General features: G+C 42.0%; 1 long non-coding RNA gene across 1 annotated transcript in view; it reads left to right on the top strand.

The window, feature by feature from the left end:
- The window catches only part of LOC111749965 (uncharacterized), a 275,560-nt gene that overhangs the window by 138,544 nt on the left and 120,363 nt on the right, over positions 1-16,653 (top strand). Inside the window, exons 6-7 of the long non-coding RNA XR_010318551.1 lie at positions 485-549; positions 3,206-6,043. This is a non-coding gene — a long non-coding RNA (uncharacterized LOC111749965). The remainder of the gene's footprint in view (positions 1-484; positions 550-3,205; positions 6,044-16,653) is intronic.

Below are 16,653 nucleotides of genomic sequence, written 5' to 3'. Positions count from 1 at the left end.
ATCTTTTCCTTTGTGATGGTCAGAATATAATGCCCTATGCTGGGAGGAAGAACATAGAGAAGGCCTTCAAGAGAGTGAAAGATACAGCTCATCTAAGAGCTCACTAAAGGATGGCATTTTTGTGTCACCTGAGATGCCTCTAGAATCATAAGAAAGGACACTAGGAAGAAATTTATGTATTTTGATATCGGGGCTTAGGAGAGAGGGAGGCGAAGGGGGAGATGTTAAAGAAAGGAATGGTGAAGAGTTGAGGGAAAGGAATATCCTCAAATGCAACCCATAAGGGGATAGGAGAATAGAGGCTAAGTTGGAAGTGAAGAAGGCAACCTCCTCTCACACTCTTCAGCTTTTGGGGTGTGTGTGTGTAGGTGGGTACAGTAAGGAGGCAACTGTAGGTCTGGGATGACTACCTCCTTGGGTTCTACTTCCTCTAAGTTGACCCTTCCTTTCTTCTCCCTCCAAATCTACCCCCTTTTCTCTTCAGCTCGACCTTAGCCTGGACAATGAAAGAGCATCGTGTCCCACAGAAGACACTCTGCCGTTGACGGGGTAATGTCCAGTTTTGAGGACCAGTTACCTTAAAGCTGATTTTGGGGGATGGAGTTTGATACAGATTGTGCCCCTTCCATGCTAGTCTTGTTGTAGGACCCTCCTCACTGAAATGCCCCAGAAAAGGAGGGAGAAAATTTCAAGATAGAGATACTATCAGAAGGCACCATGTGGAGCCCTGGTAAAATACTGTGCTTGACCCTTGTCCTTCCCTAGTCAGAGGTTGACTTCTCAATTTGGGCATCATTCAGGTCCTCTGCTTCTCGATTTTTCCTTCTTATCTGAGCCTTGGTCATTTTCAGCTCAGGCTCACTTATATTTAGAGGGAAAGAAAGTACATACAAATCAAGCAAGCCTGCCATTACCACTTTGGCTAAATATTTGGTGTGGCAACAAGGTAACGCTACTGTTTTAATCCAAAGTTTGGAATTATGTGTAAGTTTGGGGTCAAGTTAACCAATAAGAGTTGTTCTCAAAGTTAGGTGGAGGAGGAAAAGGGCAAGGAAGGGAGTGCTGGGCAATGGTGGATGGCAAAATGAACAGAAGAGGGTGGGTGGTGGCAGCCTTCCCAAGGCCAAGCTGCTGGAATCACAGCTAGGCTAGAAATAGTGCATGTCCTAAGGCAGAGAAGAGGTTCGTTAGATCCTAAGGAGCTGGCATGCAGAACTGGTGGGCAGCACTTTCTCCATGTTGGAAACAGGGTTAAAAAGTAAGGGAGGACAGAATGAGAGAAAATCCGGCCCTGCTGACAGGGCGCGAGGGTTCAGTGAGTCCCTGGGATTTGCTGTGAATGCGGAGTTGCTCCAAGCTGATTAAGTGGAATTAACTCCACGGTCTGGGATCTTACAACCTCCTGTTGCTCTCATCTCTCCGGACCCTTGGCTTTACCTCTTCAGAGCCTCCTGGAACCCTGAGGAATTTATTAATGAGGTCCAATTACGGAAAATTTCAGGTTTTTAATCAACTTTGGATGCAGGGCTGAAAGGTTCAGCTCAACCCCCCTCGAGGAAGCGTACATTAAAAAAGTTTAAGATTAACTGCATATTTTATTTCCCTGCTGTGTCCCCACTTCCAACCCTCTCACCCTTTCCAACCATCCATATCACCCTCTCCCACCCCCACCCCGCATCATTCCTCCTATGCTCTCTTCTTCCCACCTCCAGCTTTTACACAGAACAGTTGTACTTGAGTTGCCCCTTATTTTAAAAATGGCAGTACAGGGAACTGCAGATTGGTAGGCACGGCTGGCTTCTGCCCAAGCCCTTCCCCACTCCAGTTTGTGGCTTTCATCTAGGTGTCCTGGAAAGACATTTCCACCCTCCCCTATGCTAGCAAACAATATCTGTTTCCTCCTCGATGATATTTTTGAAGACAGATTAGAGGCTTGAAAAAAACACTTGGAATAACTCTTTAAACAGGTTTTCCAAACATTAGGGGAAGGAAGCAAAGGGGATGGGTGAGAGAAGCTGATCTGAATAAAGCTCTATTTATCATCCTGTGTTGCCTCAGGCCCCAGCCTGTGGAAACTTAGCAAATGTCCGGGGCTGGGTTTCTGTGGAGGCTGCTCTTTACCCTGGGAGAGACGTGTCTTTCCACTGGGTGCTGTGGGAATGCCACATCTGGCATTCCTGCAGCCACTTCCTCTCCTGGGACAAGCCTGGGCTCCACCCTGTGCAGTTTCGCAAAATGATCCAGGGCTCCTGGGAATGGGGCAGGAGTGGTTGTGAGGCTTAACATCCTCCTGAGGTCCTGTGGGGGTTGGAGGCTCTTAACATCCTCCTGAGGTCTTGTGGGGGTTGGCGGCTCTGCTCAGCTGATTAAACATTCTTTATCAGGGAAGATATTTAAAGGGACCACACCGCATGGCATAAGCAGACTTTCTATAGCAGAAAATTCCCAGGTAAAAAGCAGAGTTAAAAAAATTAATAATAAAATAAAGCTAATTAGGTTGGAATTGCCCTTCAGAGGTGGGAGCGTCAACCCTGCCTCTTAGATGAGGAGTTTCCTGGTCCACTTTAGCTGGCCAGACCAGTGGTCATGGAGTCGATTCCAACTCATGGAGACCCCACGTGTGTCAGAGTAGAACTGTGCTTCATAGGGTTTTCAATGGCTGATTTTTCAGAAGTAAATTACTGGGCTTTTCTTCCAGGCTCCTCTGGGTGGACTTGAACCTCCAACCTTTTGGTTAACAGCCAAGCATGCTAACTGCTTGAGCCACCCAGGGACTCTGCTTTAACTGGCAGGAACCTTTTAATTACTGAAGACTCTTTTGGTTGCAAATGACCTAAGGCTATCTGATATACAGATTGGACAAGTTAGGGGATTTTTTGACTCCTGAAATCAGGGTGGGAGTACAGGTAGGCCTCAGGAATGAATGGGACAAGTGGAACCTGGCTTGTACTGGTTCTTGAGAGTCAACTGTTAAATTTGCAGGAATTTTGTGAGCCAGTTGTTAAATACGGTTGATATTAAAAATTAAATTATATAAACCCATATATTTTTTTTTACAGCAACATGTAAAAAAATATTGGCATAGCAGTGCTTATGAAAATACCTCACTGGGTTGGGGTGGGCTGTGGTTGGCAAACATACGTAGAAGGCAAGTGTTATTTGCATAAAATACAATAATTTATTTGTATTGGTTTTATTTCCTCAGATCAGCATCTTTCAAGAGGCTGGAACCATGTCCTCGGGCAACACCAAGGCTGATGTCTTCCGGCTTTATCTCACCAGAGGGGCAGAGAGAAGAAACTCTCTTCTTAGTTCCAAAACTCCAGGGAAGGACTTTCATTGGCTTGCTCTGTATCACATGACCAGGAAAGCAAAGTTCTGTGTCAGATAGGGAGAAAGTGAGCGCGAGAGAGGTGTATGTGTGTGTGTGTGTATTGGGGGTGGGGGTGTATTGAAGACCAGACCTTCAAAAGAAAGAGGAGTTCTGGATAGATGTCCTCCTTTCTACTATGTGAATTTAGGCAAGTTACTTTATCTTTCTGAGTCTCAGTAAAATGGGAATAATTTCATAGGATTATTGTGAGGATTAGGTAAAATAATGTGTATGAAACATTTTGCACATGGCAAATAATCCAGTTATTGTTGTTATTATAGAGTTAAGCATGTCATGTTTCCAACTATAATGTAAGCTCTCCAAGGATAGATGTCCTGTCAACATCTTATGCCACTTTTAGCATCTTATGAAGCATCCTTACATAACAGGCACATAGAAAATATTAATAAATACTTATATAATAGCATCTCTACTTGGGTGCTAATATAAATCAAATATATTGACTCCCTACTTACTGTTTAATAGGTAGTAGATACCCACCACATCCTTGGCCTTAATGTAGCCAAGAAATTCTAATGAGTTGTGTGTTTCTTTGTAGCAATAAGTTAAGTAAGCATAGCTGGCCTCCTGTGCACAGACGGAAAAAAATTTTTTTTTCTTTGAGTTCTGTGTGATCTTTGTTCTAGAACAGACGTGCAAACAGCCACTTGCTTGGAATGCGTATCGTTAGTTTATGTCTGGCTGGTAGGAACTTCATTGTTTTTATTGCCTGTGTTTTACTTGAGGGAGAGACAACTATTAGTGGGTTGGCCATTGTTTTGTATTTATGTTCAACTAGGGGTTGGAGAAAGACAGGAGGCAGATTCTCCAAGTCCTGGGGACTAGTAGAAGCTGTTATCTCTAGTTACTTCTAAATGACTTAATCTTTCAGTGAGGAGGCAGCCTGGGCCTTGGATCCCGGGACTTGCTTTACCTGCTTTTGCTTCCAAACCTTGGAGAAGCAGCATTCTCTGATCCCAGGCTCCTCTTTTATCTTCTCTCTTGCCAATCAAGGCAGTTCCCACATCTAATTTTTAGGACTTGTTCTTTATTTAAAAAATTTCCTGTATTACCCCAGGTAGGTCTAATAAGTTTTACTAGCTCTCACTCCAATCTTAGCTTCTGCTACTTATATTTCTGGTCATCAACATTCAGGTAAGTTATTTTGTTTGCTTGTTTTGGTCTGTGCCTATCTTGTTCAGTGGATTAAAAGCAGTGCCCTTGTAGGGGCAGGGCAGTCCCAGTCCTTCAGCCTCCCTATGGAACAACAAGACCCTGCTTGGCCCCACTAGGCGTTCATTCTCAGTGGCTCCATCTGAATCCAGTGGTCAGAGTCCTTGTGCCAAGCAGTGACTGACCAGACAGCTTTGACAATGGCAAGGAAAACTCAGTAAAGCTACTGGCAACTGACCTTCTCAGAGGGAGAATTCTGTGCTCCTGCTATGTAATTTGGGATTTCTTATGTCTTCTACGCCAGGATGGATTCAAACTTCCTTTGATTTTTGTCTGAAAGTATCTGCATGAACAATTGTTATGCTTAAAATACTCTTTGGTGCACATGCAGAACCTCTAAATTATGTTACGTTGAGCATTGGAGACACTGAATTTTTTCCCATACTTAATTTTTTGCCTCAAATCTCACAGAAGCAATTTCATTTTCTCCAAACCACCCTCATTTATACTTCTCTGAACAATTTCCTTCCTAGATTGACAGAGCAAACTGGGGATTTGCATATTTAGAAATTTTAGTTCCAGGCAACAGAAGTTAACTTATCTGCGGATTTACCCGTGGTGTTCAAAGCAACTACTGATGTATTTTTTGGCTGCTACTGTACTAGCCACTTAACATCTGATCTCATTTTAGTCCTCAGAACAAATTAGTATCATTTGATCATATGATCTCCATGTCCAGGAAACTGAGTCCTAGAAAGGCTAAGTGACTAGCTCAAGATAACACGGATAATAAGTGGCAGAGCCAGGATTTGGACCTAGGCCTCCTCAGACTGATGGCCGTGGTGGTGTAGTGGCAGAATTCTCGCCTACCATAGGGGAAACCTGGGTTCAATTCCTGAGCAATATACCTCAAGCCCATCTGTCAGTGGAGGTTTGCATATTGCTGTGATGCTGAACAGATTTCAGTGGAGGTTCCAGACTAGAAGGAAAGACCTGGCAATCTATTTCTGAAAATCAGCCAGTGGAAACCTTATAGATCATAACAGTCTGATCCTGTGTGCATGAAGTCCCCATGAGCTGGGGGCTCATGATGGCAGCTAACAACAAAAACTCCTCAGGCCTAGCCCAATTCTCTCTTCACTTTACTGCATTGCTTTTCTTGTTGGCAGGAGAGAGATTTGGGGGTATTATCTCAGTGCCTCTCAAGTCACACCAAACTGGCTTCTGTCTAGCTCCAAGGAGCCAGGCTGCAGTTTTGTGTATATATATTTGTTCTTCAGAATGTTGGCCATAGGACCTTTGGCCTCAAGGCCCTTATCATCCCTGTTTACCACTGATTCTAGCAGACTTGGCCCTCTCTCTCAATGTGAGTCATGAGCAACACAGTTCACGAAGTTCTTGTTCGGAATTCTGATTACAGATAACGGATAATCTCCCTGAACTGCCTTGAAGGAGAGCCGCTTCTTGGAAGTTGTCTGGGCTTCCATGGAATGGCAGGTTGGTAAGGGGGTTAGGAGGGGGACCCTACAAAGGTCACTCAACCCGTGACTATTGAATGGGTCATTGAATCCCTCACTGTCCCTCTACTCCATTTCACCAAAACCATTTAAAGATTGGCATATAAAAGGAAGACTTTAAAAACCACAATTTTATTCCATAATACATTCTAATGCCTTGTTATCTAAATCTTTCCTTCCGTGCCTTAAGTTGATTTTCCCTTATTCAGTTATCCAGGTTGTTGTTGGTTGCTGTTGTTAGGTGCCGACGAGTTGGTTTCAACTCACAGCAACTCTATGCATAACAGAACGAAACATTGCCCAGTCCTGCGCCATCCTCACAATTGCTGTTATGCTTGAGCCCATTGTTGCAGCCACTGTGTCAATCCATCTTGTTGAGGGTCTTCCTCTTTTCACTGACCCTCTACTTTACCAAGCATGATGTCCTTCTCCAGGGACTGATCCCTTCTGACAACATGTCCAAAGTATGTGAGACATAATCTTGCCCTCCTTGCTTCTAAGGAACATTCTGGTTGTACTTCTTCTAAGACAACTTCTTGGACGCCGAGAAATCATTACTGTGTCTTGGATATTTGAATCTTCTCAAACCTCCTTGTTCATCTTCTCTTCTGAGCAAACTTTTTTGATTCAGCCCTTTAATATTTCCTAGTCCATTTGTTTCTTTAACCAGTTTTGATGGTTTCTGCTACATCTCGTCTAAGTTTACCACTTGTTAGGTGTTAAGATGATAATTAGCAGGGTCCGTTAGTAATGGCCTGCCTTGAACATTTAATTTGATGAGCATTTGTTGAGCAGCTGCTTTGTGCGCAGTTCTGTGCTCTGGAGGTTGAAAGGATGTATGCTGCAAGCTCCCCACTCTTACCACCTTATCATTTGGTGAGATAAAGATGCAATTGTCTTCAAATTTATTCTTTGGGCCAAATAGAAATGTCTCCTACAATGATTTCAAGGCATTATTTTAAGACTTTTTTTTTGTCTTTCTCAAAATTAAAATTTTAAAAAAGATTTGACCTCAATGAAATATTTTTGTACTCTCTTCCATAATAGTATTCTCTTTTGGCTATGAATGCAGAATATGAGGGGATTTGGAAAACTAACCCAGGTATACTGATGAGAACCCAGAAAACCAGTGCCGTCGAGTCGATTCTGACTCATAGCGACCCTACAGGACAGAGTAGAACTGCACCATAGAGTTTCCAAGGAGAAGACACAATTACACTTAAATAAATCTTCCACATGCAGTGCCTAGCAGTTATTTGGGATAACACTGAACTTGTTCCTGTGGGAAACCCCAGTTGGCTTGGGTAGCATGGACATTGGGTATATAGCCTTCTTCCAATGCAAGACAACCCAATTAACACTTATCGAGTGCCTATTGTGGGCCATATTCCCATGCAGACTCCCAACCAAGTATTAAGCAGAGACGACATTGCTTACTTTCAAAGACCCAATGAAATTGGTTATTTGGGTGTATTGGTATATATTATTTTTACTCCCAAGCAAGTATTTATTGAATGCCAATTGTATGCCAAGAACTGCAGTACTATCTTACATTCTTAATTATAGATGAGTGAATTTAAGCTCAAAGAGGTGAAATATTTGTTTAAATGTTGGACCCAGGGTTTTCACTCAGGTTTAACTTCAATGGCGGGGCTTTCCTTTCTATCTCATTGCTCCCCGTGTGTCTGACCAGAATTTCCTGTCCTGATCTTTCTGCTACAGATAGGATCCCTTTGCCTCTTCACTGTGCTGGGGGTCGGGCAGTGGTCTGGGGAAGGAGTGCCAATCATAGCTAGGTGGGGGTGAAGACAGGGTCTTAAGACCTCAGCAATAGCCAAAATGCTTCATGGATGGAATTCTAGTTCCCTGACAGGAATTTTGAGAGAAATTAGCACTGGTATTAGCATGAAGTGCTTGAACTTCTCAGATGAAAGTTTTTGGTGAGTATAAAGTATGGCTATTAGAGACTGGGAAGGAATTTTATATGAAGAAGTGTGCTTACTAATTATAAGATAGCTACTCGTCTGCAGATTTATTTTCTAGCCTAATCTCTTATTGGTGATATCACAGGGACTAGAAAAGTGCTCAAAGGTTTATGACCAAGACTCAAAAGCTAATTTTGCATGTCCTAGATAGATCTGTATGCTTAAAATAATAAAAATAATAATAGTCATTATAATAAATTCTGTTTATACCTTGCCTTTGCTCTGCAAAATTTAGCTTTAGCATCTACATGGTTCCTTGGTCCATGACTCATCTGAGCATCTGAGAACATGTTAGTAATAAGTGGAAGTGATAGGACCATAGCATTAATTAGGCATCACCTTCCTTTGGGTCATACCTTTTGGGAAGTAGGAGAGGGGAAAGCTGAATTTTTTTCCCCTGCAGCCTGGACGACACAGAATCTTCCAATTCCTTTTATCTTCTTAGCCAATCCTGGATCAGCACTAGGAATTGTTATTATAAAGTCCCTAAGTTAATGTTTCCCTTTGTCTATTGTTTGTTTTTAAATGACACAAGCAGTGGCTCAGAAAGTAATACAATTCCCATAAAACATTTTCCCACATTAAATAATTAAAAATGATATAGGGTGGGAGGGAAGAGAGAAAGCAAGAGAAGGAACTTGGAGTTCTGGAAAAACTTTTATAGAAATCTGGTTGGCATTTTTGTTTTGTGGCTGTAAATAGAAACCCAAGGAAATGTTAAGTAATATGACCAAGGCCGTAGAGCAGATAGTAGCTGCTAACCAGGGGTGGATATAGGCTGACAAGGTCATGATGAGTCATAGCACATGCTTTGTATAAAAGCCACATTTTGATATCATTTATTCTTGGGCCCTGGCTTCAAAGATCATCCGTAGATACCAGCTACCAGCCCCTTCTCTCTACAGCTGTTTCTGCTTTCTTTCTTACAGTTCTCACTTTGATTATTTACAAATGCAGCCAGTGAGCTTCTCGGTCACCTCCCAGCCTCATTCATGCTATGTTAATTAAGGTAATGATATCTGCTGTAATAAACTCACCCCCTATTGTATATTGGCCTGAGCACACTAGGCTTGTTTTTTCTTGCTGAAGTAAAGTCTAAAATGGGTGTCTTGATTAATAGGTTTACTGTCCTCCAGGCAGTGATTCAGAATCTGTGTTGCTTTTGTCTTGTGGCTCCACTGTCTTCAACATGTAGCTTTCAAAGTCACTCTGAGGATGAGCACCCAGCCTCTGGATTGGAAGATAGCTTGGAGAAATACAAGTAGAAGGCTTTTACATTGTCTGCTCTGGAAGTGGCCTATTTCATTCCTGTTCACATTCCATTGGCTAGAACTCAGTCACATGGCTACACCTAGCTGCAAGGCGGTCTAGGAAATGTAGTTGGTTGTGTGTCCAGGAAGAAGAAATAGGATGGTTATCTTACTAGACTGCATGGCTTGGGCACTTGCTCCAGCTTTGGTTTTTGTGTTTCCTTTTCCTTTCATCACTTCTTCAGGATACATTCACTGCTCATCTTCCTCTTGTGTCCTCTCAGGAGAGTAAAATCAACTCTCCTTAGAGAGACTTTGCCCTTGTTCCTTATCTTTCCACCTCTAGACCTACTCTCTGTGGGAGCCGCTTGGCCCCCAGGCTTCTCCCATCCCCTGAGTGCTGCTTCTGCGGGGTCCTTTTTTAGACTGCTTTCGTTATATGTACCATATACCTCACAGAAGAACAACAAAGATCTCTGCATCTCACATGAGCCTCCTCAGAGCCCAGCTTCCTTCTTTCCTTGTGTACACTCCTCTGACCTTTTCCTAAACCAGAAGCTTTGGGTGTGACTTCTAACACTCTGTACTTTATACCTCATACACAATTTAGCTACTCCTTCTGCCCCGTCCCCCTAAACCTTTTCCTCAAATCCTGGCCACCTCATTCTCCTGTGACCTTTCAACCCCTAACTACCCCCAAAGGGGTTTTAGGCTAATGCTCCCCCTTACTTTTCAGGTGAAAGACAAGCTTCTGTTTATGGCCTCCCAAGTTCTGTACTGGTTGTCTCATCCCAGCTTATGCAGTGCCATTCACACAGCCCTTTTGAGTTGATAGGCCACTTGCTGAGATATTATCACAGTTACTCCCCATAAGCAATCTGAAAGATACCACCAGTTGTCCTCAGGTTGACTCTGACTCATGACGACCCCATGCATGTCAGAGTAGAACTGTACCATATGGTTTTCAATGGCTGGTTTTCAGAAGTAGTTCACCGGGTCTTTCTTCTGAGGTGCCTCTGGGTGGATTTAAACCTCCAATTGTTTGGTTAGCAGCTGAATGCATTAACCGTTTGTACTACCCAGTTGACATTTTACCCATCAGGAAGCAGGTCCGGGGAGAAAACTGATATTCTAAGGTCGTACAGTACATGCAGAATGAAGACTCAAACTCAAAGCTCATCACTACTTGATTGTCCCAATTTTATTCCTGCTGCCTCCATTTTCCTACTGCTCCTCATACCTTCCATGTTGTCTTTGGCCAAAGGCTTGAGAAAACTCCTTCATGTCTTTGAACATGGACTTCACAGAATGGAGCTGCTATGCCTGGAAAGGGCATATGCTTCATGGTGGAACCTCTGAAATGGTAAAAAAGACTTATTAATTAAGTTTTTTACTCTAATGTAGGGAAAATAATGTTTGTACAGAACGTGGGACTATAGTTGTTAGAATAAATAAATAAATAATTAACCTACCCCTCAGCTCAGTCAACAGTTTTGAGTCTCAGGAGGTAAAATTTTGTGCTTGGAATTGTGAAGGACACGAAGAATAATTACTCGGGATTTCTGCTCTTAAGGAGTCTCACAGTATCATCAGAGAAAAGACTAGAAGCGTGATAATGACAAATACATGCAGAAAACAATTCATATAGGCCAGAAGCACAAAGTCCACCTGCTACTTCAGATGATGATGAGGTGACACCTAGCTGCATAGGATAAAGATTGAGTTCATGAACGAAATGGAAATTTAAACTGCTCTTCTCATTCATTAATATTGTTATTAACTTGACAACTATTCTAAGCACCTACTATGGGCCCACCTGTACATAACACATGCAGTCTTTTTTTTTCAGGGAACTCACTGTCTAACAACAGAGAAAGCCACCCAAGTGATGATTACATAAATAATTACTTAATAACAGTCGGGGTAAGTGTTATGAAGGAAAGATAAAGGGTGTATGAGAGTGTATAATAGGCCTCACATGGGGTTTGCACCAGAGGGACTAGGTTTGAATGTACTGAGAATGGGTAGAGGAAGACATTGTAGGTGGAAGGAAGAAAGCATGGAGCAACACAGTAAAACAGTTCATTTAAGCTGGAGTGAAAAAGAGGGTAGGAAATGTACATTAGTACAAACCCCAGCAGAGAGCCTCCATGAGCGTCAGGAAACTGAAGTTGATTTGTTAGGAATTGAAACCAATGAAAGTTGAAGGTATCAAGGAAAACACTTATGATCCAGACCGGAGCAAGACCATGTGAGATGAATTACATAGCTCTTTGTTTTTGTACATAAAACCATTTTCATTCATGTGAGAGGTAAGATGAGACAATATCAATCATCATGACTGAAAGTCTGTGGTCTGTTTGTCCATCTCACAGTGGGTGAGACAAGAGTCAAGATCTTAGAAAGGGGGTTAGAAAAAAATGGAAAGGAAGATATTTTCACATCCCCGCAAGTCTGCAAATGAAAGGTGGGCATTTCCCAGGATGTCACAGGGTAGTGCAAGGAACAGTAAAGTGAAAAATAATGGCTTCTGTGTTACAGTTTGGACAGGGCAGAAATGAGACCCATCTTAGAATCCTGAGACTTTTCCTTTCTTTGTCTTCCTCAGGTGGAATGATTCGGCCAGGCCCAGCCTGGCTCTGTTCTGCCACAATAAAACCAGTAGTTTCATAGTGGAACTATTTACACAGCCCAGAGGAGGCACGCCCTGCCAGAGTGAACATCACCAGGTCTCCTCGTACAGTTCTTCTTAAATGTCTTCTTTAGCACAGGTACCTGGCAGCACAGACCCTGTTAACCACTGACTGCATTCCTTACAAACCGAAACCCACTGGCGGGCAGAGTGGTAAAATGGCTGGCCACCATCCAGATGGTAAACAATAGAGGCAATTATTATGCAGCCATTGACCTTGTCAATTACATATTAACCCAGGTGGTATGGAAATGGGAGCACTATCTGCTTCCATTTTTTCCCCCTTCTCTTTTTCAGCCTTTTTTCTCCAGAAGGTAAAAAAATGACTGCATTCTACCACTTCCCCAACATCATCATGACTTCTAATTTTCTATTAAAAAAATCATAACTATGTGGAAACTCCTTTAAACATGAAGTAGGGAGTTCAGAGTATTGGTTTTTTTGTGACATATAAGACATAAGGAGCCCTGCTGGTGCAATGATTAAGCACTTGGCTGCTAACCGAAAAGTTGGCGGTTCGAACCCACCAGTGGCTCCATGGGAGGAAACACCTAGTGCTCTGCTTCCATAAATATTTCAGCCTAGGAAACACTCCGGGCAGTTCTACTCTGTCCTATAGGGTTGCTATGAGTTGTAATCAACTTGACAGCACACAACAACAACAATGTACATGACACTCTATTGGGGAACAGGAAGCTGATTTTTCTTTTATGTATATCTATGGTTCATTTCCCACTATGAGCTCCCCAGTTGAAAGGGCCATACTAATACAAAATACTGTCTAGATAAAAACAGAAACAAAAAACCGTTGCTGTCGAGTTGACTCTGACTCTGCTGTCGAGTTGATTCTGACTCATTAGGTAATACAATATCAATCAACAAACGTATTGTGTCTTGAAATCTCTTGCTAGTATGCCTATTCATAAGGACCTATTTCGTTTTGCATCTTTGTCCTGGTAGATGCCACACAAAGATGTTCTTATTCATTTGAAAATCTGTAGTAGTTGGCTTTGTGATCAAGGCTGATTTAAAAAAATAGTGAGGACCAGCTCTGGAAGCAGTTAAACATAGCATTGCTCAGGACAGATAGCGAAGTGGGCAGAGTCTCTTCAATGTTTCCAGTCTTCTTTTTCCTATATTTACCCTCATTTTTTTTTTTTTTTTTAGCGCCCTTGACCTCTTCTGTCTCTCTTCCCTTTCCAAGACCAGCCCTAGGAAGTCACCCATATCAGTCATTTGTCTCTTAATATGCATTAGTGAGTCCAAAGAATGCTTTTCTTGGTATGTTTACACTGAAAGCCTTATCTTGAATTGTGGAATGAAAGGAATTTCAGGTATTAGATCACAATTCGAAGTTCAAGTTTTCAAGTCCTAGTCACATGGTAGTCGAAAATATGTTTTTTATTGAAAGGAGGGTAGATTTGGCAGGCTCGCTTCTCAGACACTTGGGGTCTGCTGTCTTTGCTCTCCCCTTTCTGTGGAACCAGAACAGATAGCGTAGAGAGATCTCTAAAATGTTGCTTAATAAGGTGTGTGAGGCCTAATCCAGGAGAACTCTAATAAATGTTCAAAATAAGAGGATCACTGGATTAGGATTTTGGGTATGTCTCAAATGTGAGAAAGATTTGTCGAAATGGGGCATTGACTGCCTTCTTCCTTGGACTGTATCAGGAAATTTCCCTGGAGGCTTCAATATTTAGGGCAGCCCTGATACCCTGGCCACTTGGGGGAACTTAGGGTGAGGAAGTCCTTAAGTGGGCAGTACAAATGGTAACTCGCTCAGCTGCTAACTGAAGGATGGGAGGTTGAAGTCCACCCAAAGGCACTTTAGAAGAAAGCCAGGTGATGTACTTCTAAAAAATCAGCCACTGAAAACCCTGTGGAATGCAGTGCTACTCCTTTACATGTGGGGTCGTAATGAGTTGGAATTGATTCCATAGCAACTAGTTGGTTGGTTGGTTGGTTCTTTGCTTCAATTAAGTTTCCACATTGTTTCCAGGAAGCAGGCAACATTTTCATGTTGCTAGGCCTGAATCTGCAAGCTCATTTTCTCATGTTTAGTTCATGCATATAGGGTGGAGTCAGCACATTCACTAGAAAGAGCTGTAGACTTGATGTTTCCTCTTGGTTCTGTCTCCGGATCTAAGCTAAGGTGTTAATTCTCGAGCTCAATTTGAGTAAAATGAAGGAGTTAACTAGCCACTCACTGAAGTTCCTTCTAGCTCCAAAATTTTGATGATCTCCGAGATCTATAAAATAAAATTAACTAGTGCAACTTGATATGATGCTATTTAAACCAAAATGCTTAGGACCAGGTCATTAGTAAAAAGTGAGAGCCGAGAAAGCAAGGGATACTGGCCATTTTCCATGGATTTTTTTCCTCCCAAATTGGAGCAATTCTAGTTGTGGGAAGAAGTAGAAACTACTGGTGGCAAATCAATGCTAACTGTTCAGAGAAATATATTTATAAAAGAAGGAAAGGAACAGACTGAGTCTGGAACAGTTAAGGGAGAGGCCAGTTTCTCCTAATGACGGTGGCTTGATCTGACAAACTGTGTAACCTCTCATTTGATGAAACAATTAAACGTGCCACGGTAGAGTTCCCAGAAATAACAAGTCACAAGTCAGCAACTCTCAGATGATCAGGGAGTGTTTAGTTCCCAAATGGCCAGCTGTTTCAAAAGTACTCTAGTAACCTAGATCTTCAGGTTATTAAGAGCACCCAGTAAGCTAGACCTCATGAATAAATTGAAGGACAATGGAGAGAAATTTTGAGAAAACTGATGATTTCAGAGAATTTTAGGATTTCTATTTGGACATAATGTTTGTTCTCAATGTCATCATGGGTAATGTTTTTTTCAGTAGCACATTTGGTTAAAGAATGATGGTAATAGAGCCATGGTCCAGAGCCATAGGTCAGTCCTTTCTAATTCAGGAATAATTGACTGAATCTTTTGTATCCTTAGTACTTTGCCAGGAAAGACAACACAAAAGAAAGACAAGGCATGTTCACAGATTTGGAGGAATTTAGAACTTAGCAGAGAATAAAAGTGCATTTACAGTAAATAACAAACTTGGAAATCTTTTAACCTTGCAGCTAAGGACTGTCACCAGCCCTGGGGAGCGATTTCAGGGATAGAGGTCATAAGAGAGAATGAATGAGTTAGTTTGGACCAGAGCTTGTAGATTTTGGGACCTTTGGTAGGATCATTGCAAACATGAAGACTCATGTAGTTTCTAGTTCGAATGCTGATGGCTATTTCTTTTCTAATTAATATAAGCATTTTATGATGAAATAACACTGCCATTAGGATTCAAGTTCCCCAACCTCTGAAACGAACAAAGTAACGACAATGAAGATATACTACGGCACAGAGATGGCAAATATATGTCAATCTGACGATATTTATTGAGCATCTATTCTGTGAAAGGCCCTGTGTCATTTTGCTGAGTTTTACACACCCTACTCTCAATTCTAAGGAGCCCTGCTGATGCAGTGGTTAAAGCCCTCAGCTGCTAACCAAAAGGTCAGCAGTTTGAATCCATCAACCACTCTGTAGGAGAAAGAGGTGGCGGTCTTCTTCCATGAAGATCACAGCCTGGGAAACACTATGGGGCAGTTCTACTCTGTCCTATAGGGCTGTGATGAGTAGGAATTGATTTCAAGGCAATGGGTTTGGTTTTTGGTTTTGATACTCTCAATCCTATGGGACTGATTGTTGTTTTTAGGTGTCATTGAGTCAGTTCCGACTCATAACAACTCTTTGTACAACAGAAGGAAACACTGCTCAGTCCTGAGCTATCCTGACTATCATTTCTATGTTTGAGCCCGTTGTTGCAGTCACTGTGTCAATCCATCTCATTGAGGGTCTTTTTTTGCACTGACTTTCTACTTTGCCAAGCATGATGTCCCTCTCCAGGGACTGGTCCCTCCTGATAATATGTCTGAAGTATGTGAGACAAAGTCTTTCCATCCTTGCTTCTGAGGAGCATCCTGGCTGTACTTTTTCCCAGACAGGTTTGTTTGTTCTTCTGGCAGTCCATAGTATATTCAGTATTCTTCATCAACACCATAATTCAAATTCTCCTTTGGTCTTCCTTACTCATTGTCCAGCTTTTGCATGCAAATGAGATCATTGAAAACACTGTGGCTTGGGTAAGGTGCACATTAGTCCTCAAAGTGACATTTTTGCTTTTGAACTCTTTAAAGTGGTCTTTCACAGCAGATCTGCCCAATGTAATACATTGTTTGATTTCTTGACTGCTTCTTCCATAGGTGTTGATTGTGGATTCAAGTAAGTAAAATCCTTAACAACTTCAATATTTTCTGTTTATCATGATGTTGCTTGTTGGTCCAGTTGTAGGGATTTTTGTTGCCTTTCTGTTAAGGCGTAATCCATACTGAAGGCTGTGGTCTTTGATCTTCATCAGTAAGTGCTTCAAGTCCTCTTCACTTTCAGCAAGCAAGGTTGTATAATCTGCATAACGCAGGTTGTTAATGAGTCTTCCTCCAATCCTGATGGCCCATTCTTCTTCATATAGTCCAGCTTCTCGGATTATTTGCTCAGCATACAGATTGAATAGGTATGGTGAAAGGATACAACGCTGATGCACACTTTCCTGATTTTAAACCATGCAGTATCCCCTTGTTCTGTTCGAACAA

Source organism: Loxodonta africana, chromosome 2 (genome assembly GCF_030014295.1).
Source record: "Loxodonta africana isolate mLoxAfr1 chromosome 2, mLoxAfr1.hap2, whole genome shotgun sequence".
NCBI lineage: Eukaryota > Metazoa > Chordata > Mammalia > Proboscidea > Elephantidae > Loxodonta > Loxodonta africana.
The sequence above is the reverse complement of the archived record's forward strand: the minus strand, read 5'-3'. Positions and strand labels throughout refer to the sequence as shown.